This window comes from Thermobia domestica, chromosome 7 (assembly GCF_964235325.1).
Source record: "Thermobia domestica chromosome 7, izTheDome1.hap1.1, whole genome shotgun sequence".
Lineage (NCBI taxonomy): Eukaryota > Metazoa > Arthropoda > Insecta > Zygentoma > Lepismatidae > Thermobia > Thermobia domestica.
The window spans coordinates 234411280-234435374 of NC_137460.1; positions in this window are offsets into that span (position 1 = coordinate 234411280).

The following is a 24095-nucleotide window of genomic DNA, read 5'->3' on the forward strand; positions in this document are numbered from 1 at the left end:
TGTAGAGTTTGCCATTAATAATTGGCGTATGCGTTTCGTATAGATAAGCAAATATCTATTAAAGTTTTAAATGAAAATATCTTCTCTTGCTGCCATTCCCGATACTGATTTATTAAATAACTACTCAATGATATTATCGGACTTAAAAAGTAATGAAACATTTAGCATCTGTACAGAAACCACGGACAGTTAAGTAAGCAGTTAGTGTATTAATATGGGCTACAACTAAAATAATAATATTTTTTATTACATAATTGGAAATTACAGACTAAAAGTCCCTTTGCAATTCCAGATAGGGTACATAAACACAGAAACAATCGTACATACAATAGTATAGAATAAAAAATAAAAATTACATCCAATAACAAACGACAAACATATCATATGAAACACAACTAAGATTACAATAAATTATAAAATAATGCTCAGACATGCACAAGCACGGGCATGCACAGACAGTAATGAAATTGTGATTATGATAAATGATAAGTCGTAAACTTTCTTTTGATAGAAAGAAAATCAGGTATAAAAAAATCAATGACATGCGAATAGTTGTTTGCATTTAACAGGCATTTATATATAGGCGCATTACTAATCTTCGGATTATACTTGAAAATTTTAGTTTTTCCTAGCCATATTAGGAATACCAAGACTAACGGCCTCAATCAGTGGCAACTTACCAAATAAAATATTACGAAACAATTTAAAATCAAAATTCTTCTTTCAGATAATTTTAATAGGCCAAGATGATACCTAATTTCATCATAAGTTTTTCCTGATAGAAATTTAAATTTCCATTTTAGCCATGAAAGAAACAGATTTTGTACTACTTCTATATCTCTTTGAAAATACTGGGTTCCTTTGTTCCAAACACTTGTGCAATATTCTAGTTGACTTCTAACATTTGCATAATATAAAATTAAACAAGTTTTTTAAAGAGGAGAAATCTCCAGAGATGCGTTTTGTGGTTCCCAGGTTCCTTCTCGCTCTGGAAACTATATTCTCCAAATGTTTGTTGAATAAAAATTTAGCATCAAAAGTAACACCCAGATCATCTACAGAAAAAAGCTTTTTAACCAAAACATTTTCGACTACATAGTTATAAAAAACAGGATTTGTTTTTAAGGTAAAGGACACCATCCACGTTTTGTTGAAATTCAAACGTAAAGCGTTAGTCTTTGACCAATTAACAATGATATTAATGTTATCTTGTAATTTACCACAATCAGTAGCATCATTTATAGTAGGTAAATTTTCAAGTCATCAGCGTACATGAGAAATTGACAATCGATATTTTCTTTAAGGTCATTGAGAAACAAAAGAAACAAAAGTGGACCTAAGTTAGATCCCTGAGGAACACCAGAGAAAATATTATATACATCAGAAATATGACCCTTATATTTCACAACAAATCTTCTACAAGTTAAATATGAAATAAACCATCTAATAAAGGTTGGTGATAGATCACATGAGTTAAGTTTCTTGATTAATATATCATGAGGAAGTTTATCGAAGGCCTTAGTAAAATAAAATATATTACATCTACTTGTCCTTGAGTTTTTACAGGAGGAACAATATCATACATAAAGCATGTTAGATTGGACAAAGTAGATCTACTTTTTATAAATCCATGCTGTTGATCCATAACTTCTGAAGAAACATGGTTATAAAGATAATTATACACAAGCTTATCAAAAATTTTAGGTAATATTCCCATAATAGAAATTGCTCTATTAATCCGTATAATCTTTCCCATTAACCTTAGGGATAGGAGACACAAGAACAGTTTTCCAACTCTCAGGATAAGTAGAGGTTTGTATACTCCAATTAAATAATGACGTAAGAATAGGAGCTATAATACACAATACCTTTAATAATAAAAGTTGGTATACCATCAATTCCACAAGAGGATTTGACTTTCAGTCCTTGAATAACACTAATAACCTTGTAAAACTAGGAAAAAATTTACTATTTTCAGAATTACATAATAATTCAGTTTCGTCATAAGACGAACGTTTCTGATATATAGACTCAAATAGCTTAGCCCATGCATTGACAAGTTTATTGGAGTCATCTACATATTCATTATCGATCATAATACCTGAGGAAAATTTAGAGCGATTATTATACTTACTTACAAAACCCCAGAATTTTTAAGGGTTTTTGGTTAAGGAATATTTAATGTCCGAATACGAACATGAACATGAAACATTTTCTTATCCATACGAAGTTTGAATTAGACTTGCCTTCTATAATTTGCAAAAATATAATCATCATCAGATTTAGTTTTTATATATTTTTATACGCTTTTTCTTTCGCCTTAGTTAAAAGGATAAAATCTTTAGAACACCATAAAGGAAAACTCCTACTTTTGGGTATAAACTTAGGAATATTATTATTCATACTAGTTTTAATTACATTTTCCACAGCATCAACAGCAAGGTTAATATTCCCAGCTAACAAGATATTGGTCCAGCCTGCCTCTGCTAATTCCTGGTATAAGGCTAGATAATGGCCTTTATGAAAACAGTATCTTGGCGAGCAACCAATATCCAAAGAACATACAAATAGAAGGCTCGATAGGATAATGATATGGATCAGGAGTTACAATAGGCAAAACATCTTCAGTTGCAACAACATTAAAATTTGATATAACCAAATCATCCAGGAATGAAAACAATATTCTGGCCTTGCATTTGGCATAATAATGTATGCCAGGAAGGAAATCCCTATTGGCCCAATCAACCTTTGGGATGTTATAATCACCAATTATGAGAATATCATAATCCAGTGGATTAATCTTAATCAAAATGTTATTTAAAAAATTATCATAAACAATAGGAGGCAAATTAGGATGAAGGCAAGCACACAGTAATAATAAGTTCTTGCCAGTTCTATTAACAATTTCAAGTAAAATACATTATTCAATGATCTCAAACTCAGTTCTTCGAATAACTTTGATATTTTTATTAACAACACATAACACTCCACCTCCTCTTTCACAAACATTAGGTTCATATATTCTGTCGGCTTTAAAACAATTATAAGCATCCGGAAAATAATCCTCACTGTTATGTAAATAACTTAACCACGTCTCAGTAATAACAATTATATCATAAGTTCAATCTGCTACAGAACAAAAAACTATTCATGTTTGGTCCTAAGACCACGTACATTCTGGTACCAAAGTTTGTATTTATTCTTGGATTGCTTCTCCATTTGAATCAGAAGTGCTTTGACCATTACAGTCATTAAATATTTTTAATTTACCGTAGAAAGGGCCAATAAGGATACATCTAGGCCAAATTTCTGGAGTATTAATAATATTATAATCACAACTGCTGACTTCTATATGAAAGGATGTATGCGAATTATATCTAGTTCTTAATTTAGTATAATATAATATGAAGAGCTTAAATTTATTCAAATGTTCTTTTACTATATCTTCAACATCAGCAACAGAGGCAGTTGGACTAAATCTAGTAACAAATACAGCTTTTTCCTTCATACTAGACACCAAGTCAGTTTTATTATTTACTAACACTCTTTTTTACATCTCTTCCCAAATTTTGATTGACAACTATAGTTGTTTTTTATCATTGATTTTCTTTCTATTCCTTGATACAACTTCTGTTCATAATCCCTCACTTACTTCTTCAATATCTTTATTATTATCTAACTCTAACTCATGTGAGTCATCATCAACCTTTGATTGGGATACATGATTAACCGTATTGTGAGACTCGTTTAACTCTTTACCTAATGTCGGTCCTGAATTCTTTACGTCAGCTGTGTTAAACTGCCCGTTTCTAAAGAGAGCTCTAAGTTCCTTATTCTCTTCTCTTAGACTAGCTTTTTCAGATTTCAAAGCTTTGATTTCATTGAGGAAAATATGCTTCATATTAACAAAGGACAATTCAATTTATTTTTGAATAGCTACCAAGGATAACGTTTCATCTTTTTGAGATTTGTTTTGGTTACCCAGTTGAGGTACCACTGAATTTTGGCCACCAGTAGTGTGAGTACTATTGTCCTGATTATTAAGACTAACGGACTTAGATCTATTTAGGTTCAGAGTTTCCTGATTTTCAGATTTTGTACACTTAAAATTCCTATATAGTACAGTGAAACCTCTACTAACGGACACCTCTATAAAGCGGACACCTCCCTTAACGGACATATTTTGTATTCCCCAAACTGGAATAGGAAAAAGCATATTGACAAACCTCTCTAAAGCAGACACTCTCTAGTACGGACACGGACAGTCTTTTCTGTCTTTTATATGTATTATTTACCTCCGTATTACAGACACTTTCTCTAGAAATAAGTTGAAAAGTATAGTAAAAATACATTTATAGTAATTCATACATGTATCACCAAGGAAGCATTGTGACATTTTGCCCCCTCAACTGTCTGCTAAGCAATCCAGACGAAGCGTCTGTTTAACAACACTCTTATGTCCTTTGCTTGCATCCCACTCCCACCCAAGCTGTTTTAGACACAAAAGTGATTGACAGTTGCCCGCCGTTAGGGATGACACATTATGCTACTGTCCCGTTGAAGTCTCTAACCAACCAGAAGACAATTTTTGCCCTCAGGTATGTATATTGTCTCAAAAAGAACACTTCAGGACTCCAATTAACCCACAAATTAAAGCGCCATACTGAAAACGAAGGAAGTACTGATAAGTGTAAAGTGCAGAGAACTATAATATGTTATTTCCATGTTGTGCCTCGAACAAAGAGTATTGAATGACAGAGAATAATGCATGTAATATTCGTAAATACGTGATTCATGCAAAAATATTTTTTTTTCTAATTGTATATTATATCGCTCACTAATTTACATAAAAAATACTGAAACCACTTGAAGGCGGATACCTCTCTATAGCGGACAATTTTTGATTCCCTGCGGCTGTCCGCTTTAGAGAGGTTTCACTGTATTTCTTTTTTTCCTTCTCCTAGATTCTGTAAGCATTCCAAATGAAATTAGACAGAACAAACATTGCATTTAACAGCTCTTTGCCTTCCGTAAGTTGGAGTATTACAAATAGGACAATTACCTGATGCCGGCATGCTTTAATAAAACCAAAGTAACTAAAATACAAGCAGCAAACTAAAAGAAAGAAAACACAAACACTTAGACACATTCTCTCCACTCTAGCTCAAATAGAGAAGGAAAAACAACAACAACAGAAAAAAAAGGAATCGCTTCTCGACACTGCCGAAGGATCATTAAAATAATGAAGACCACACGACCCTTCCTAAACCACCAGAGCCTGGACAAGATGGAAAGTGTCCCTGATTGGCCACCACGAGCTCTGTAATAATAATAATAATAATAATAATAATAATAATAATAATAATAATAATAATAATATAATGAAACTGCCAAGGTTTTTGATAATTCATGTGATTCCATTATTTTTATTTTTATAACAACTACCCTTTTCTAAAATTATTAAAACGAATTATACAGGTGATATCTGCTTAAAATTTATGTTTAGAGGCAAAAGTTAGGGAAGGTAGAAAGATGCCAAACTTACATTTGGTCAGGGATAATGGAAATGTTGTTTGTTTGATGATTGGAATTTAGCGCCTTTTTCCACTATCAAGCCTATATGCGATGTGAACCTACAGTTTAAGATGGAACCCGAAGCATCATAACGGATTCAAATTTCATTTCTCTCCCTCCGAGAATTGCACCCAGAACCACGTCGACTTGTCTATTTCAACTAAATTTCTTGGTGTCACCATTAGTTCGAAACTAACTTGGAATGAGCATATTTCTCAACTCAACAAAATATTTAGTATTTGTCTCGGCCTCCGTAGACTAAGAGGTAATGTCACAACACAGGCTTTAGTTTCAGTGCACTATGCAAAATTCCGTTCTTTAATAACTTACGGCATTATTTTTTGGGGTTATTCTACTGAGTATATTAGCACGTTTTGATTACAAAAGAAAGCACTAATGGTTGCGTTTAGATTGTCACCAAAGTCTTCTTGAAAGCCAATCTTTCGAGAACAAAAAATATTACCATTACCTTGTGTGTATCCATATAAAATTATCTTGTTTACCGTAAGTAACAAACTTATTTATTGAAAACAGTTACGTCCATAAATACAATACTCGATTCGTTAATAATTTGCATCTTATTTCCCAAAATTCCTCGATTTTTTTAAAAAAAAGCGTATATATTAACTGTATAAAAATTTGCAATAAGTTACCTGACTTTCTAAAGCAAAACAAATCATATTCTATGTTTAAATATGATCTTCACAAGTTCTTAGTAGATAAATGTTACTACTTGGTAAATGAGTTTTTTGAAGACAATGTATAAGTTAAATGTTTTTCGTTAATTATGTTATGAATGTGTAAGCTTATAAAAGTCATAGTTATGTATGTATTACTCTATTTGTATTTTTTTTAAAATAGCATATATGTAATTACTTTGTAACTTTGACAACTGTATGCGTGCTCGAGAATACTCTCATTTGTATGCAAAACAGGCAAATAAATAAATAAATAAACATGCATTAAAGACACACACTAACCACGAAGTTGGTAATAATGAAAATACCTGTAGTCAGCCGGCATACATACAGTACGTCTTCTAAACATTGAAAATGCATTACCTCACAAGTTGAAAAATTGTCATTTTACCGTATGTCGTTAAACCGTCTATTCAGTAGGTGAGATGTCGCTCTTGGCGGTTTATTTATAGTTCAGGGACACGGTGGCAAAGTGGTAGAGCGTTCGCCTCTCGTGCGTGGAATCCCTGGTTCGATCCTCGCTCAAGCCAAGTAAACTTTGTGGTAGACAAACACCGTGTGCGCGGGTTTTCTCGGTGTTCTCCCGTTTCCTCCCACTTTTTTCATTTCATCCATTTCTCATCATTACTGTCTCCTTGAGCCTAGCCGGCTTAAGCGTGGGACGTAAAACTTGAAAGATTTCATTTCATTTATTTTATTTAAAGTTGAAAATACATTGTTATTTCAACGTTTCTTCATGTAATTTTAATACTTTTCTATGGTTAGAAAATCATACTCCATCTACTCTATCTAGAATAATGTCTGATCTATTCGACTATGAATTGCTTTAACGAGAGTTATTAAGAAAGCGTAACATCTTTGAAAACAAATATATATTAAGTGCTTTCTTTCCCTGGTACTGCTACCATTAGCAATACAAAAAGTAATAATGTTAAAGGTCGTATCAAGAAATAAATAGGGTGTTTCAGATTTAAAATCCTTTTTTCTTACCACTGCCAAAAGGGCAACCCAAACTTCGTTAGTACAGTAGTTACTGGATGTTACAATATCCCAGGCTTTCTGAACTTATTTCATATCTTGACCCCCTTTTGTCAGTGACCATATAAGCAATTTATAGCTTTTTGATTGTTGCTGCTTATCGCTTACAATTGTATATATGTGAGGATTTTATATGGAAATAGGAATAACAGTTTGACAATAAGTATGAGAATAAAAACGTCTTTTAAAATAGATTCAAAATAATCTTTAAAATATGTCATTTTCGTTACTTGGTTCTACTTACATCTAACATTTTCACCTCCCTTCGCAATCCCCAGACTGAGAAACCATGCCGTATGTTAATCAAAAGTAGGTGGAAATCAAAACGAGTGAAAGATATAAATAAGTTTACCAGAGAAGGACTTTAACAATCTTCTTCCTGTCAACTAAGATCCGCTTCGTGTTTTCTGATATTTAAGTCGTATGGAAATTGACATAGAACAGTGTGGATGGTAGAGTGTTCCTGGAATTAAGAACTTCTTGCTGCAGGTTTCTACTAATGTGGAAAGCCTTGGAAATCAGGAATGTATTTTTGTTTCTGGAAAACCTGAAATTTAGCCAGAAACCTGAATTTTTCACAAAGTTACTATTTTACGTAACTACTTCTGGTAAATTTAAAAGAAATTGCACATGAAGAAAATTAATTTTAAGTCAGTAAGAAATATAGAAAATGTTGTAACCTGGATAACTAGGATTGCTTCTTTTAATTCAATGATTTCTGAATATTCTCAGAGGAACTTTTGTCGCTGACTGTGCAGAGTATTTCAGCTCAGAACATTAAACAAAAATGAAATGAAATGAAATATTTAAGTTTTACGTCCCACGGTTATGCCGGTTAGGCTAAAGGAGACGGTGATTATGAGAGATGAGTGAAATGGTGGAATGAAGAAAGTGGGAGGAAACGGGAGAACCCCCAGAAAACCCACGAGCACGGTGTTTGTCCACCACAAAGTTCACTTGGCGGGGGCTGGGATCGAACCCGGAACCCCAAGCACCAGAGGTGAACGCTCTACCACTGAGCCACCGCGCCCCCAACATTAAACAAGTGTGACATGCGAGTTGTGGGCCTATGTCGAGGGATCTCGGCAGAGCTCTTCACCAGTTAAATGGAACAATATCATAAGTAAAACTGTCGGCGACAGAATATCGTCAAGAAAATATGGAATTACTCTCGATTTCAGCGATATCTTCGTTTACAAGCGGTAATATTACAGACAGCTGCGTAACATAAGCAATATTTCGTGTAATATTATGAATAATGGGACTAGTATTTGGTTTCTAACTTTTTTCTTGCTATGAGTATTGTAAATTCGTTTTGAATATTTCTTCTGAGATGACTGAGATTCTAGACTGAGAATCTTGAATTCCTACGTCACTTGCAACTCAGTCTCACTACAGTTCTTAATGGCAATGCGCTTTAAGGCTTAACGGACCTATCACCGAGATTTTTCTTCCGACCACTGTTCCTCTTCGACGATGTGGTTTGCCATGAGTTTTGTAGGTCGTCATCACTTTGGACATTGTTCTTTGCGACATACATAACAGACTTGCCACTTTCGTCACGCTCGCACCACATAACCGAACGCCAACAATTTGCCTTCTTTCGAAAGCATATCCCATCATCTCATGATATTCAATATTGCCATGTACTAAGTTCACTGCATACTGACATTCTGTTGCTTCTCACGTAGTACGGAGTTCCTAATACTACACGTCCAACAGGCCCTCGGTAGTTGTAGCCCATATTAATACACTAACTCTTTACTTAACTGTCCGTGGTTTCTGTACAGATGCTAAATGTTTCATTACTTTTTAAGTCCGATAATATCATTGAGTAGTTATTTAATAAATCAGTATCGGGAATGGCAGCAAGAGAAGATATTTTCATTTAAAACTTTAATAGGTATTTGCTTATCTATAGGAAACGCATACGCCAATTATTAATGGCAAACTCTACATACTGTATGCATATATAGATTTAAAAAGAATAAAAGAAAAGAAAGGGATATTATTAGTCAATTAAATAATAAACTTTATGCACATTTAAAAAAATAGAACTGTGTAATTTCATTCTCAGAATTGAACGATTCATTACACAGAGATAATAAGCAAGTTTGTCATTTGCAGAATTTATTCTGTAACATTAGAATAATGTCTTAGGGAAAACTAGTGAGCGACAATGAGCTAAAACAGTTTGGCGTAGGTGCTATATGGTAAGATTTAGCTATGATTTTTATATTAGATATGCTACAACGTTAAATATCATATACTTCGTATTTTATATATATACAGGGTGAGTCAAAATAAGTGTTACAAGCCAATATCTCGCGAACTATACATCATATAAGAAAATATTAAGAGACAATGTACAATACAGAGGGGCCTAAGAAATGAGTCAAACATTAGGTTTCCCCCGCCCCCCATTTTGGGGGGTGAACGTGAAATTTTCAAATGGGAACATAGGTCGAGTGATACCTCGTTCGAAAGAGCTTGAAAAATTGAACAATTTTTGTAGGAAACAATTTTTGATATGGGGCATCGTTTTCAAGATGGGCCCCAAAAATGGTCCTGTAGCAGATAAAATTTCCAGTACTTATAAATCGGAAACGGCTAAGTAGAAAAATATGAAACAAAAAATGAAAAAGGTAAACGCCATAGGCATCGTGGAATGGTGTTGTCGTGGTGCCCCAGGGCCCCATCATGGGGCCCCGGGACCAATTTTAAAATTTCAAATCTGAATATAGGTTGAGTGATACCTTGTTTGATAGATTATGGAAAACCAAACAGCTTATTAAAAAATTATTTTGATTTCGGGCAAGCCTGTTTCAAAATGGCCGCCAGAAATGGTTCCACATTCAGATAGAAAGTGCAGTGTTCAAACAGTGTTACAAGCCAATATCCCGCGAATTATTGCATCAAATAAAAAGTGTTAAGAGTCAATGTACAATACAAACAGGCCTAAAAATATGTCGAACACGAGGTTCCATCGTCATAGTGTAAGTGAATAACAAGTAAAATGTTCGGGGGCAAAATCGACCTATAAGGGTTAACCCTGGGGAATGGAACCGATGGCCTTCGGAACATAGTACAACGATAACGTTGTATATTGCATTAACAATCTGTACCATCTTATATAAAAAAAAAAAGGATGAAAGGCGAATTATTTGAGCCGTTTTATACAAAGAAAAGAAAGTTGCAAAGAAATATCTTTAGATTATTTTTGATCGTCAACTATTAATGTAATCGCTATGGAAACGTAATAAATGTAAGTGTAAGTGTGCAGACATCTTGTTAAATATGTCAATGTGGAATATAAACGCTTCTCAAGATTAAGTATTAAAACCAATTTAAGAAAATTGTAAATTGTGTTTGTCACGTAGTTTAAGAATCGGGATACAATCTAGATACTACGTAGAAATAAATGTAGTAAAATTAATGGTGTCTCAACTCCAGATAATAGACATTTTAACGTATTATAAATTGGTGCCGGAAACCCGAAAACAGACATTAGAAACGTAGCAATAGCTAGTACTCTACCTCCTTAATAATGGCTGGTATACACAAGTGTCAATAGAGCCGATCACACAAGGGACGGGGAATGTGATTTTCATTGTTCTCATTTGACTGTACCTGTGTGTTGTTTGTTCATGCAGTGTGAATAGTATGGTATTATTTTTTTCTTGTTGAGTAGTAGTGTTCAACGTAAAATCATCATTGATGTTACATTGCCTAGCTGTTAGTGAGAGTGTTAGTGACTTAAAGGGAAGTGGCAGTGTGGATATTGTAGGTAGGGGCTGTAGTTGTGTGTTGAACGGTTCGAAAGTGTAGAAAGAACGGGATATCAACTTTGGTGATAAGTTTTCCGTACAAGGAAACGAACACTATCGCATTAATATTATTAGTTTGGGTAGCGTTTGAATAGAGCAATTGCGGTGTTTGATCATTGTGTAGATATGTTGCTGGTGTTGGGCGAATGTAGAAGAAACTATCGTAACGCGGCACTAATGTATGCAATGCGCTATCCCCAACGCCAACAAACATCTCACATGGCATTTCTGCGATTGGAGAGACGTTTGCGGCAACATGGTAGTCTTGTCCGGGGACGAGGTAGGGGTCGTTACCGCTCTGCAACCAATGAAGAACGTACAACGAATATTGGCAGCAGTGCATGTAGACCCACATGTTACCACGAGACACCTTGCTGAGGCCAGTGGAGTTAGCTAAAGATCTGTAGTGCATATTTTGCACGAGTACATGTTTCATCCGTATCATATCATCTTACATCAGGAACTATCTGGCAATGATTTTCATGCCAGATTGCAATTTTGTCTATGGTTGGAAGGTATGGAAAACAGACAGCGCAACTTCATATCCACCATCTTGTTTAGCGATGAAGCTCGTACATTTACAAACACAGGACACGTAAACCGACATAATATGCATTATTGGGCTAGGGAAAATCCACTATGGCAGAGACAAGTTGCTTATCAGCATCGGTGGTCTCTTAATATATGGTGTGGCATCCTTGGTAACCATATCATTGGACCATATTTTTTTTTTTTTTTGATGGACGTCTTACTGGTGATACCTATGCCGTATTTATCAGTGATGTACTATACCCGGTGTTGTTAGAGAATATTCCTTTCGCTGAACGTATAAGAATGTGGTATCAACATGATGGTGCTCCAGCACACAACGCACGCCAGGTCAGAGCCTTATTGGACCACCGTATGGCGAATAAATGGATTGGGCGTCGAGGTCCTATTCACTGGCCTCCACGATCTCCTGACATAACCTCACTTGAGTTTTTCCTCTGGGGTTATGTTAAGGATCGGGTAATGTCCAACGTACCAACAACTATTGATGATATGAAGGCGCGTATCCAAGGTGTGTGTGCATCTATCACTCCAGAGATGCTACATGATGTACGAACATCCCTATGCCGCCGCTTACGGAGGTGTGTGGAGCAGGATGGAGGACATATCGAGCATAAATTGTAACATGGTAAGTGTTGAAATTATTTGCTTTACAGTGATTGAAACTACAATTTTTAACATCGCACATACCCGTAGAATTACTAAACGTTATTCTACTACTTTACAGGATATTAGGTTGTGGTAATGCTGTTGTGACAGGCTTGCCTGAAATCAAAAGAACTTTTGTAGTAAGCTGTTTGGTATTTCACGATCTATCAAAGAGGTATCATTCGCCCTATGTTGCGATTTGAAAATTCCATGTACGCCCCTCCATACAAAAGCGGGGCGAGGGAACTTTAACACAAATTTCAGGCTTTCTGTATTGTACATTGACTCTTAACACTTTTCTTATTTGATGCGTAGTTCGCTTGATATTGGCGTGTAATACTCAATTTGAACACTGTACTTTCTATCTGAATGAGCAACCATTTTTGGCGGCCATTTTGAAACAGGCTTGCCCAAAATGAAAACAAATTTTGTACGAAGCTGTTTGGCTTTCCACGATCTATCAAACAAGGTATCACTCAACCTACAGGTATATTCCCATTTGAAATTTTGAAATTGGTCCCGGGGCTCCATGATTAGGGCCCTGGGGACACCACGACAACATCATTCCACATTGCCTATGATGTTTTCGATTTTCATTTTTTGTTTAATCGTTTCCTACTCATACGTTTCCGATTTATAAGTACTGGAAATTTTATCTGATACAGGACCAATTTTGGGGTCTATCTTGAAAACGGTGCCCCATATCAAAAATTGTTTCCTACAAAAATTGTTCAATTTTTCAAGCTCTTTCGAACAAGGTATCACTCGACCTATGTTCCCATTTGTAAATTTCACGTTCATTCCCTTCCAAAATGGGGGGCGGAGGAAACCTAATGTTTGACTCATTTCTGAGGCCCCTCTATATTGTACATTGTCTCTTAATATTTTTCTTATATGATGTATAATTCGCGATATATTGGCTTGTAACACTTATTTATACTGGAAATTTTATCTGATACAGGACCATTTTCGGGGCCCATCTTGAAAACGGTGCCCCATATCAAAAATTGTTTCCTACAAAAATTGTTCAATTTTTGAAGCTCTTTCGAACAAGGTATCACTCGACCTATGTTCCCATTTGAAAATTTCACGTTCACCCCCCAAAATGGGGGGCGGGGAAACCTAATGTTTGACTCATTTCTGAGGCCCCTCTGTATTGTACATTGTCTCTTAATATTTTTCTTATATGATGTATAGTTCGCGAGATACTGGCTTGTAACACTTATTTATAAGTACTGGAAATTTTATCGGGTACAGGACCATTTTTGGGGCCCATCTTGAAAACGGTGCCCCATATCAAAAATTGTTTCCTACAAAAATTGTTCAATTTTTCAAGCTCTTTCGAACGAGGTATCACTCGACCTGTTCCCATTTGAAAATTTCACGTTCACCCCCCAAAATGGGGGGCGGGAGAAACCTAATGTTTGACTCATTTCTGAGGCCCCTCTATATTGTACATTGTCTCTTAATATTTTTCTTATATGATGTATAGTTCGCGAGATATTGGCTTGTAACACTTATTTTGACCCACCGTGTATATATATATTAAACTAAATTCATTCTTTTGAAACATACATCAATTTGTATATATACACAGCTCAGTGGTAGAGCGTTCACCTCCGATGCTTGGGGTTCTGGTTCGATGCCAGCTCGCGCCGTGTTGACTTTGTGGTGGACAAACACCCTGCTCGAGGGTTTTCTCGGGGTTGTTCCGTTTCTACCCACTTTCTTCATTCCACTATTTCATTCATTTCTCACCATCACCGTCTCCTTTAGTCTAACCGGCATAAGCGTGGTAAAACTCAAAGATTTCATTTCGTTTTTCTTTTTAATATATACATTTCTCATTCATTTTTTACCTTATGTTAACCAAATTTTATTCGTTGCTTGTTACAGGATGTCTGAGAGTTCCTCTATCCTTAGGTGTGGGCATCACAGAGAGCAATGTCGGTGTCATTGTAGTTAATTTATTTATTACATATTACAGTTGAGTATTTAGGTCAACATATAGGAACTACAAATCCAGTGGATCTGTGTGTGTTCCATTGTACATACACAGGTGTGAGCGTGTTTATGTTCTCCTTGACATGTGTCAGAGCATCTAATGAGTCACCGTTCGATAGCTGTTCTCCACACTTTCGCCGAATTCTTAATCTCTCGTGTACCAACGATGAGAAACATATGTCTTGATTATTCTCCACAACGAGTTATCTGGTGTAAGGTCCGAGCTTCGTGGGGGCCATTTCAATGGGATCGAATTGTGTAACTGCAACCCCTCACATCAGTTATGGCCTTACAACTGAAAATCTCCATATCACAATGAATAGAGTTGTGACAATAAAAGTAGTATTATCAACACTACAACTGAAATTGTTCTCTGTGATACTCAAACCTAGGAGTACAAGAAGTTCTTGGACATCTTGTATTACAAGTGAAGTATACCTTATGTCATAATACCTTCGTTTTCTCTTCGCTGCGTATCTTCTGCACTACTACGTATTTTCGTGTGTGTTTATCACATAAAAATACGTTCGATTACGTAGCCTTTCATATTTCTAAACATTTGGGTTATTTATTTATTTTATTGAATTTAGTAAATAACTTAATAGAACTTTATTATGCTCCGTTTCTGAACATTAAATATATTTGGTAGAATTGAGCTAAAATTTACTTTTAATATTACAATTATGGGTAATACACACAGATGAAGGAGAATAATGGACAGACCAAATTTCAAAGAGCAAAAAGTGTGATTGGGATTAGAAACGAACATGAGTCTTTGCGATATCAAGCTATGCGCCACCACGCAACAGATCCTTCCTTAAACATGTTTCATATTTTCACTCTGGAGAACAGTGATGCAAATTTGAGTTGGAGGGATCAGACTTCGTTTTGTATAATATCCTGAAAGGAAATATATATTTAAAACAAGTGTAAGACAGTATTCATAGTACTATAGCCACAAATATGACACAAAAGGACATTAATGATAAAAAATGATCAGATTTGAAGTACAGCGTAGGTGGCCACAGAAATTGTTTCAACAGATTAGAATAGTGCTCTCATCATTTTCTGTCTATAGAATGAAATAGTGTTGTCGTCATTTCCTCTTCGTTTCCATGGTGATCGCCATGTTTTTTTTTTCTAAAATGCATGAAGCTATAAAAATACTATGAAGTATACTGTTTGTAAGGACACACAGTTAATAATAATTTTAGAATATTTTGAGAACAAAATAAAGTTGGCAAAAAAGATATAGATTAAGAATATGGGTCCACTATTTAGAAAATTAACGAGTGAAATCTAGTAATTAAAGAAGTAACATATAAGGTTTTTTTTTTTTTTTTTTTTTTTTTTTTTTTTTTTTTTTTTGCAGAGACCCACATCTCTAGGTAATCTAATAAGATAGAAATTGTATAAGTAATGCCAGCTCCATTACCACGTAATGCACAGTGAACAATAGCAACTATACGCAATGTAAAAACTCTAAGGTACAGACTGATGAGCTGTAGGCACAATGAAAATAGTACAAATATACGATTTCTCTACAAGGAAAAATAATTGTCTACTTTGAAAATGATGTTAATTATATTGGCGAATTTAGATATTTGACGTCCACTCTTTAAAATATGAGTGCATAGTTACAGTGGCTACAAAATAAGAAAAACAAACAATCAATCAACGAAAAAATATACGAAGCTTGTAATCATATGCGTTCTGAGAATTTTCAATTTGGACCAATTTTTGATTTGTTAACATGTGTCAGATCTTTCCTTATATTTCCTACTTTAAAAATATACACTAACAGTACAAGAAAACATCCAATTATGAGTGGTTCAGCATAATATTCAAACACTATTTCTGTAGACCTACACGTTTGGAATGTAATGTGTGATACTGATGGTAGTAAATAAAATTTTCTAGAATTATTTAAATTTAATATTCGATAATAAATAAGCTAAGTATATTTTGACACTTAACGTAACCTCCAAAAGTATAAATCACAGAATCTGCGATATCAGAGGGAAATTTCACTTTCAACACATGACATTTTATTTACCTAATTGCTTGCCTTTTTTGTTTTCGTAGTTTCATTCGTTGGAATTTATTTTAAACATATATGTGTTTCTATTACTCTAGTGTTTGCAATCCCAAATTTAACACGTCACTGTTTTCGCTTTGTACTCAGGTTCTTAGGCAATTTTGTTTAGAAAATAAAATTACGATCACCATGGCAACCAGACGGATGTGACATCACACTATTTCAGACTATTCCCATAGTTACCGATCTCTTTAAAAACTAGAGATGTCCTATTCGTTGTCGGTTGCCCGGCTAATTGTTGCTATATATATATTTCTTCTTTTATCTTGGATCAGATGTCACATAATTATCTACTCTGACTTTGAAGAAATAAACAAAGCGCAACAAGTAATCACAAAGGATGCTCAATTCGAATTACAAGCACCACATCATGATTTCCAACTGCCTTTGTTTCATGAAACTCAGCTTCTTCTCAATACCAAGTTTACTGGCAGATATCGCTCCCAGTTGTGCAAAATATATGTGACAATCAATACAATAAACACTTCAAACTGACACCATGAATATATTTTCCAACAACAAAACAAAACAATGCAAACACCGCAAATAGTATACATAATGCAAAGTGTACAAAAGTTAATGCCCTAACCACCTCGAAAATCATTTCAACCATTTAACATTTATTGTGAAAGATTCATATATTTAACCAACAACCTGGCCACCACATATTAGTTCATATCGAGCTAAATATGTGCTTCAGTGATCCTTCATTGATAATATTTAATTGTGTATGTTATTTTTATACTTGTCTATTAAGAATGTGAATCATTACTGTTTAGAAATATATGCAATAAATACTTAAAATATATAAAATATAACAATAGAGGCATGAAAACGAACATACAAATCATATACGGTACTGGTTAATGGGATAGCAATGATACTAGTTTCAGATATATTACTTTCATTCCTGTGCACGACATACTTTATTACTAAAAAATTATGTTCTGCAATACATAAGAAAATATTAAATACTACCCTCCAAGACGGATTTATTTAATTATACAGAGATTACGGAGCAGATATATACATATTTATTTTTAAAAAATAAAGTACGCATTTGACGAATTATCCTAGTAATCTCCAATGCATTAGCTTTAGTTTTGTCCTTTCACGGTAGCATGTATCTCTTGGTGGCTGAACTTTCCATACCGTTTTCTCTATTACTCCCAGTTTTTGAAGTCAACTTTAGCTGCATGTAATTAGCCGATGGTAATTACCTGCATGCAAATTTCATGTCTGAAAAAAGAATCACATGTATTGAATGATAAAAGAATAATGTCTCCAATTAGGAGAAAGAAAAAATGACTATGTCATTTATTATACTACACATATTGCAATTAACTTCAGGCCCACAGAAACACCGTTTGGAACTTAATCTAAGTGAAATGAAACATCTGAGTTTTACGTCCAACGGTTATTCTGTGTAGACTAAAGGAGACGTGATGGTAACAACGTTTTAACCTAATTTGAAGCAGCAACAGAATATAGATCCTGAATAGGATTTCCGCAGAAATTAATATATGTGTATTTTAATCAGAAACATGTGTAAAACACGTACAAAATTGTAATTTGCCTGCTATTGTGTGTGAACATTGCAATTTTTATATAAGAGTGCACTACTTAATTAAGACACTTGCTTTACTCCTATCTTTCTTCTAATTGTACATGATTACTACGTTGTATGAATAATGTTTTACTTCAGCACACAATTTCCTTGTTGCTGAAACGTTTTACTCCTTCTTATCGCTTTCATTCGTTCATTCATTCATTCATTTTTTCTTTTTTTTTCCCTTTCTAATCTTGTGTTTTCAATCTGGCCTTTTAATTTTTTTTCCCTTTACCTCTTTCTGTCTAACTATTGTGCTAATTCTTTCAGTTTAACTCTGGATGTAATAAGATCGAGCAATAAGAATACAAACATCATAAGCTCTTCAGCACATATTATTTTTAACTCAATACAGAATTTGCATAATAATTATACAAAATAGCACTTTAAAGACGTTATATTTACATACAATACGACTTACACTGAATACCGTAGTTGTACATTTGTTATACAAAGTCAAAAATGGAAATGATTTCAATATTCATCAAAGCGACCACTTTCAAGCATAGGCCAAGCCAACGCCAATGCGTACAATGTTTGAAGTTTCTATCTACTTATCATCGGTGTCATCTAAAAACTTACATTATCAATACGAATAACATAAAAAATGATCTGCTTTACACCTCTGTCTACTGATGTTATTAGTAATTTCTAATTTACAGTGCACCACGTGTTTTGTTTAAATAATTTGCTCTATGTATATCACATATGGCAGAAATAAGTTTGTTTTGCCTTATTATGCAACCGGGTTATGCTGGAAGGAGTCACATAAGCTTAAAGCGGAATCCAAATCCGCTTACATCCGAGAGAAACTGTCATCCATTTGAACTCGAAACCGGGACTAATTGGCCACAAATACGATACGTCTGCCGACTCACTCACGGAAGACTCCTAATAAAAATATGTTGTACTGATCTTTACATACTTGATAATTTTATTGTCAAGATTCATTTCAGGAGGACAAGAAGATAAACAATTGCACAAGTATAACCATTATAAGAATCACATATGGACACTTTTAAAGTAGTGCAGAGTACAGAAGAACTAATTTAGTCCAAGAAATGCAATGACTTAATTTGCATATCAGTAAGAAAATTGAATAAAGGATACGAATTATTTAAGTCCACTTTGGTTCTGACCCATTTATACATAAATAGATACCAAAGATACTTCTTATTTTAATAAATGCCTTTCGTGGAGTTTGTATGACCCCCCCCCCCCCCTGAAAGTACGGCATTTCGATGTATTTTATGAAAAGTAAACATCATTAAAACGAAACAATATTTAGATTTTCCTTGCAATTGCATAACAATAATAATAAACTATAAAAATCACAAAAGAAACATTCATGAACTTATTAAAAAGTTGCTTTTGCAGTATAATTTCTGAGTAATGAATGGGAATTTGTGCCTGAATATAATGCGAATAATATATGGGAGTGAAACGTGATAAGCTACTAAAGTGCGTTCACCAAGATTTCACGAACACCTACACTTTTACGAACATATTTCGTTTCTTGGTTTAAACCAGTTTTTTTTTTTTTTTAACAGTTGGTTTAAACCAGCCAACCCTTACCCCTACACTAACATAATATGAAAAACTAATCTAATCTAACCTTACCTAAAGTAACTTAACCTAACTTAATGTGAACAGACATTAGCAAAACTTTTTTTTTTTTTTTTTTTTTTTTGTAAAAAGAGCTGGACCCCTTTTGCCAAACATAGACCCCTATTACAAGGGCATATTTGACAGAGGGCACCACGCCGAAACCCATCACTAAACATTTATTTACGTAATATTGTAACGATTCATTGCTTAGTAATTTCTGAGAAATGCGCTGTAATATTATATAAATAGATACGGGTGTAGGAAATAGCAAAGGAAGCCTAGAAGTAAGAAATATTTGTGATTAAATTTAAAAATAACCACTGGAAATGGAACAGGGGTTATTGTAGTTAAGGTATAATGATGTAACAACAGATAGGTAATGAGTAATACAAAGTTGAAAACATGTTCATTTGTGTTTCATCTGGGGCCGCCATCTGCGGAAGGTTAGCCTCAAAACAGGTTAAAAATGAGTAAATTAGCAATCTCCGAACCCCATTAGAATACTCATCTAGGCTACTTTTGCGCACTAACATATTTTCAGTTGTTAAGCCTAAACTTTTTCGAAATTCATTGTCTTTCTCCACCAAATCCCAACGCCTGTCAGACCGAAAGAAATCTTCCAGTTGAACATCCCACAATTATGCCCTTTAGGCTGAGGCGGACGGATGAATAAGGCAAGTGAATGATGATGAAAGAAGTGATGAAATGAGAATGTAGGACGTAACGCGAGCACCCGAAAAAAACTACGGACACCGATGTTGGGTTAAGTTCCAAAGTTGGTCGTCCATTTCTATCAAAATTTTGAAAATTTACCGGGAAGAAATGGATAATTTGCTCGTTCGTGTGGTTGGTAATATATAAGGAGATCGAAAATTTTGTTTATTTGTCAGATATAAGCGGTTGTAAACATAGAACTATTTAACAAGCGGAAGGAACTTCTTCGCGCAAGGTTACCAAATGGTTGCAATGGGTAAGGCTCTAGAACACAGATCCCCCCTATATAGGTTGGTTCCTTTCTGTACCAAAGTTTAATATTAAATTCACATGGTATTGCCGAGCGAGCGTTAGCGACTGAAGGCGGGTGAGAGCCCCGCAGGGAACGTTTTTTCTTTCTTTATTACAGCTAAACTGGGAAGGGGGGATCTGTGTTCTACAACCTTGCCGCTGCAGTGTGTAAAAGTAACGAGTAATCTTTTAAAACTTTGTGAAAATCATGGACAAATAAATCTAAAAACAAATTGCAGAAAGTGTGGTAAGGAAGTAAGTGCGAAGAAACGTGCGGAAAGTTATGCTTTTGGGTTAAGTTTAGAGTTGCCCCTCCGTTTTTCATAAAAATTAGGAAAATTTACAAGAGAAATGAGGTAAGAAATTATGATTTGGAGTTCTTATGTTTTTAGATGTGTAAAATTGGTAGTTAAGTTATCTTTAATACGAGAAAAAATGTGTGGAAGCTGGTACTATTTGGAAGACGCGGAAGATTTCATGATTCAGCAGCATGCCCATTTTATGTCGAGAGCAGAACCCAACGAACCCCTGCGGGGCTTCTAACCCGTTCCTCCTCCTACTACTACTACTTATACTATGGATCTGCATAATAAAACTGCACGTTTTATTTTTTCTACTGCTGTTTTGTAGGTTTGAAACTGGAGGACAACTCTAAACTTAAGCCATACTTTTTAATATAATAGTCTCCCTTCCCATTTAACTGTAAATAAAGACAGAAAACATGCCCTGCGAGTCTCTAATCCGACTTGACTCGCTAACGCTCGTTCGGCAACACTATGTGAATTAAATATTAAAGTTTGGTACAGAATGAAACCAATGTAACTACTAACCTATATGGCGGGACCTGTGTTCTAGAACCTTCCCAACCTAACGAAACTGAACCTAAGCTTTCTTCCACCACGCGAGGAAGAAAAATTAAAAATTGAACAAAGTAAAAATTGAAAATTTTTAAATTTTAGCTTTTATTACTTTTTCGGTGGAGAACCAGACGGACGACCAACTTCAAAATAAATGCTCCAATGTTATCTACCACACTGACTTGGACGGGGATCGAAGGAGCCCATGCACCAAAAATAAGATTACCAGTAAGCCACTGTGCAACCCTGCATATACAGAAAACTAAGATAGTGCAAAAAAACACTTGATTTTGTAATAACCCATGTAAACCCTACCATGGCCTTTGTAATGGTTTCACAACAGTAACATTGTACTTTGTAAACAGAAATTAAAGGTTTCCTACATGGTGCAGAAATGCTAGAATGAAAATTAATATCCTCTCAATTCTCCTTTCATATGCACTCACTCATTTTAACTGAAAATTCACCAATATTGACGAATTATTCTTAACCATAGACCAAAAAATTAACGCGAATAATAACTTAAACATACAAGGTGGTAAAACTGAACAAACAAACTGCAATCAGTTGTGTTTTTTTTTTTTTTTTCATTCAAATATGTCCGCTCATATGACGTAAAATCCTTTGTTCACCCTTTGTTTTTGATACGGAAAAAGTGATTGGCTGCTATGAATAGTGACATCATACAGCACACAAAGTTTGATAGTTTCTATCCTCTTGCCTCTCTTGAGGGGGTGTGGATCTAAGCACTACCTAATAAATATTTGTTTCGAAGACCTTCGTAGTTCTCAAATTTTGGATATATACCTGTTTCTTTATATGTCAAAAAGCGCACAAATTTATTTTGAATGTTTTCGATAGAGATGCAAGGGCTCGGAAAAAAACCGGCTTTTTTGGAAAAAAACTCGGTTTTTTCTGCTTTGCTTTTTTGCTTCGGAAATTTTGGGCTTTTTTCAAAATACTGCTTTAAATTGATAAAACAGACTTTGTATCGCTTCTCTATAACACAAAAAATCATTTAATTAGTGGTTGATGCTGATAATAATATAAAACATCGAAAATAAACTATGAATTTCGAAAAAATATTTCAAACAATTTTTCTTCAACATATTTACATTATGAATTCCACAGGATTAACCAATGAATATAATAAGAATTTTTTAACCTCCTATATACAAAAGTAAGCAGAATTGGCAAGAACCGTGGTTGTTTTTGAAAATGCCAAAAACCCGTTTTTTGGGGGATGTTTAAACCAGGCTTTTTGGGTTTAAACCAGGCTTTTTTGACTTAGATTTTTTGCTTTATGTATTTATATTACATATTCACAGAAATAGCTTAAGTTTGTTTCGCCTTGATGTTATTATGCAACAGCGGGGTTATGCCGGAAGAACTCCCATAAGCTTAAAGAAGTGCGGTCAGTAAATTTCTTAAGTTGAGAATCTCCCGCCCTAGCCACTGGGAAAATCCCGTCATTACTTGAAATGTAAGACAATAACGGGAAAATCCTATTATTGCTTTGCATGTAAAATTTAAAGGTCAACGTACCATAATCAGTACGCTAAAACTGAGGTATTAAATTACAAATTTAGTACCGGTACGTAGATATCATTGAAAGTCCAATCCAAGCTAATGTTGGAAGCTACGTAGGCAATCGATAAATTTTGCCAATTTCTATCAATATATTTAAGCAATATTGGCTTCTTTATAAAACAACACGCATTTAGGCATGTAGAAATATACAATTTGGTTTGTTTCGTATATTTAGGCTTAACATCCTTACGAAATACCGAGGTTATCAAGGAGAAGACTTTCGCTTAAACTGACATCCGAACCGCTACTTGGGTTACGCATGAAAGAAGGATTTTGGTTCGACCGAGAATTGAACATGGGACACCTTGATTAAAAGGTGAAAGGGAAATAAAACTATTGCAGGTGGTTTGATATCTGGAAACGTTACCATGAAGTTCACACGATTCGCATTTTTCATTCTTTTTATTTTTGTGGTTTAAACCAGTTATTAAAAAAAAAGTTGGTGTAAACCAGCCAACCCTAAAAGTAAACACTTCCTTTTAAAGAATACACAAATAACTAGCAAAATAGTATGTAGTATTTTTACTTCAAAATATTCCATACCCTCTTTTTGAAACAAAATAAAATTAAAATAAAACATAAGAGAAATACTTAGATTTATATGATACACTTAAAGACTGCACATCTAGAGCTTTTGGTTCTGTATATTCTTGAAATTCTACAGTTAAGTTTTATAGAACCACCATCACAGTTTACCCAATCCTCAAGTTTTCTGAATTTTTAACAAGAGGGATTCAACATATCATTACGGAACTCTCCCCCCCTTCCCCCCCAAAAAAAAGACTACGGAATATATTTAAGTTAAGCTAAATACAACTGCACAACAAACATGACTGAGTGATTAGCTTTTGCGCTTCTATCGGGAAGTCCGGGATTCAACCAGCATTCGACCATTCTGTCAAAGCTTTTCTTCATTCCATCTGTGAATGTAGAAATAGTGCGTGTACTGTGAGTTGGGCGACTTCCTTTTTTATTGTTTTTAAATCGTTA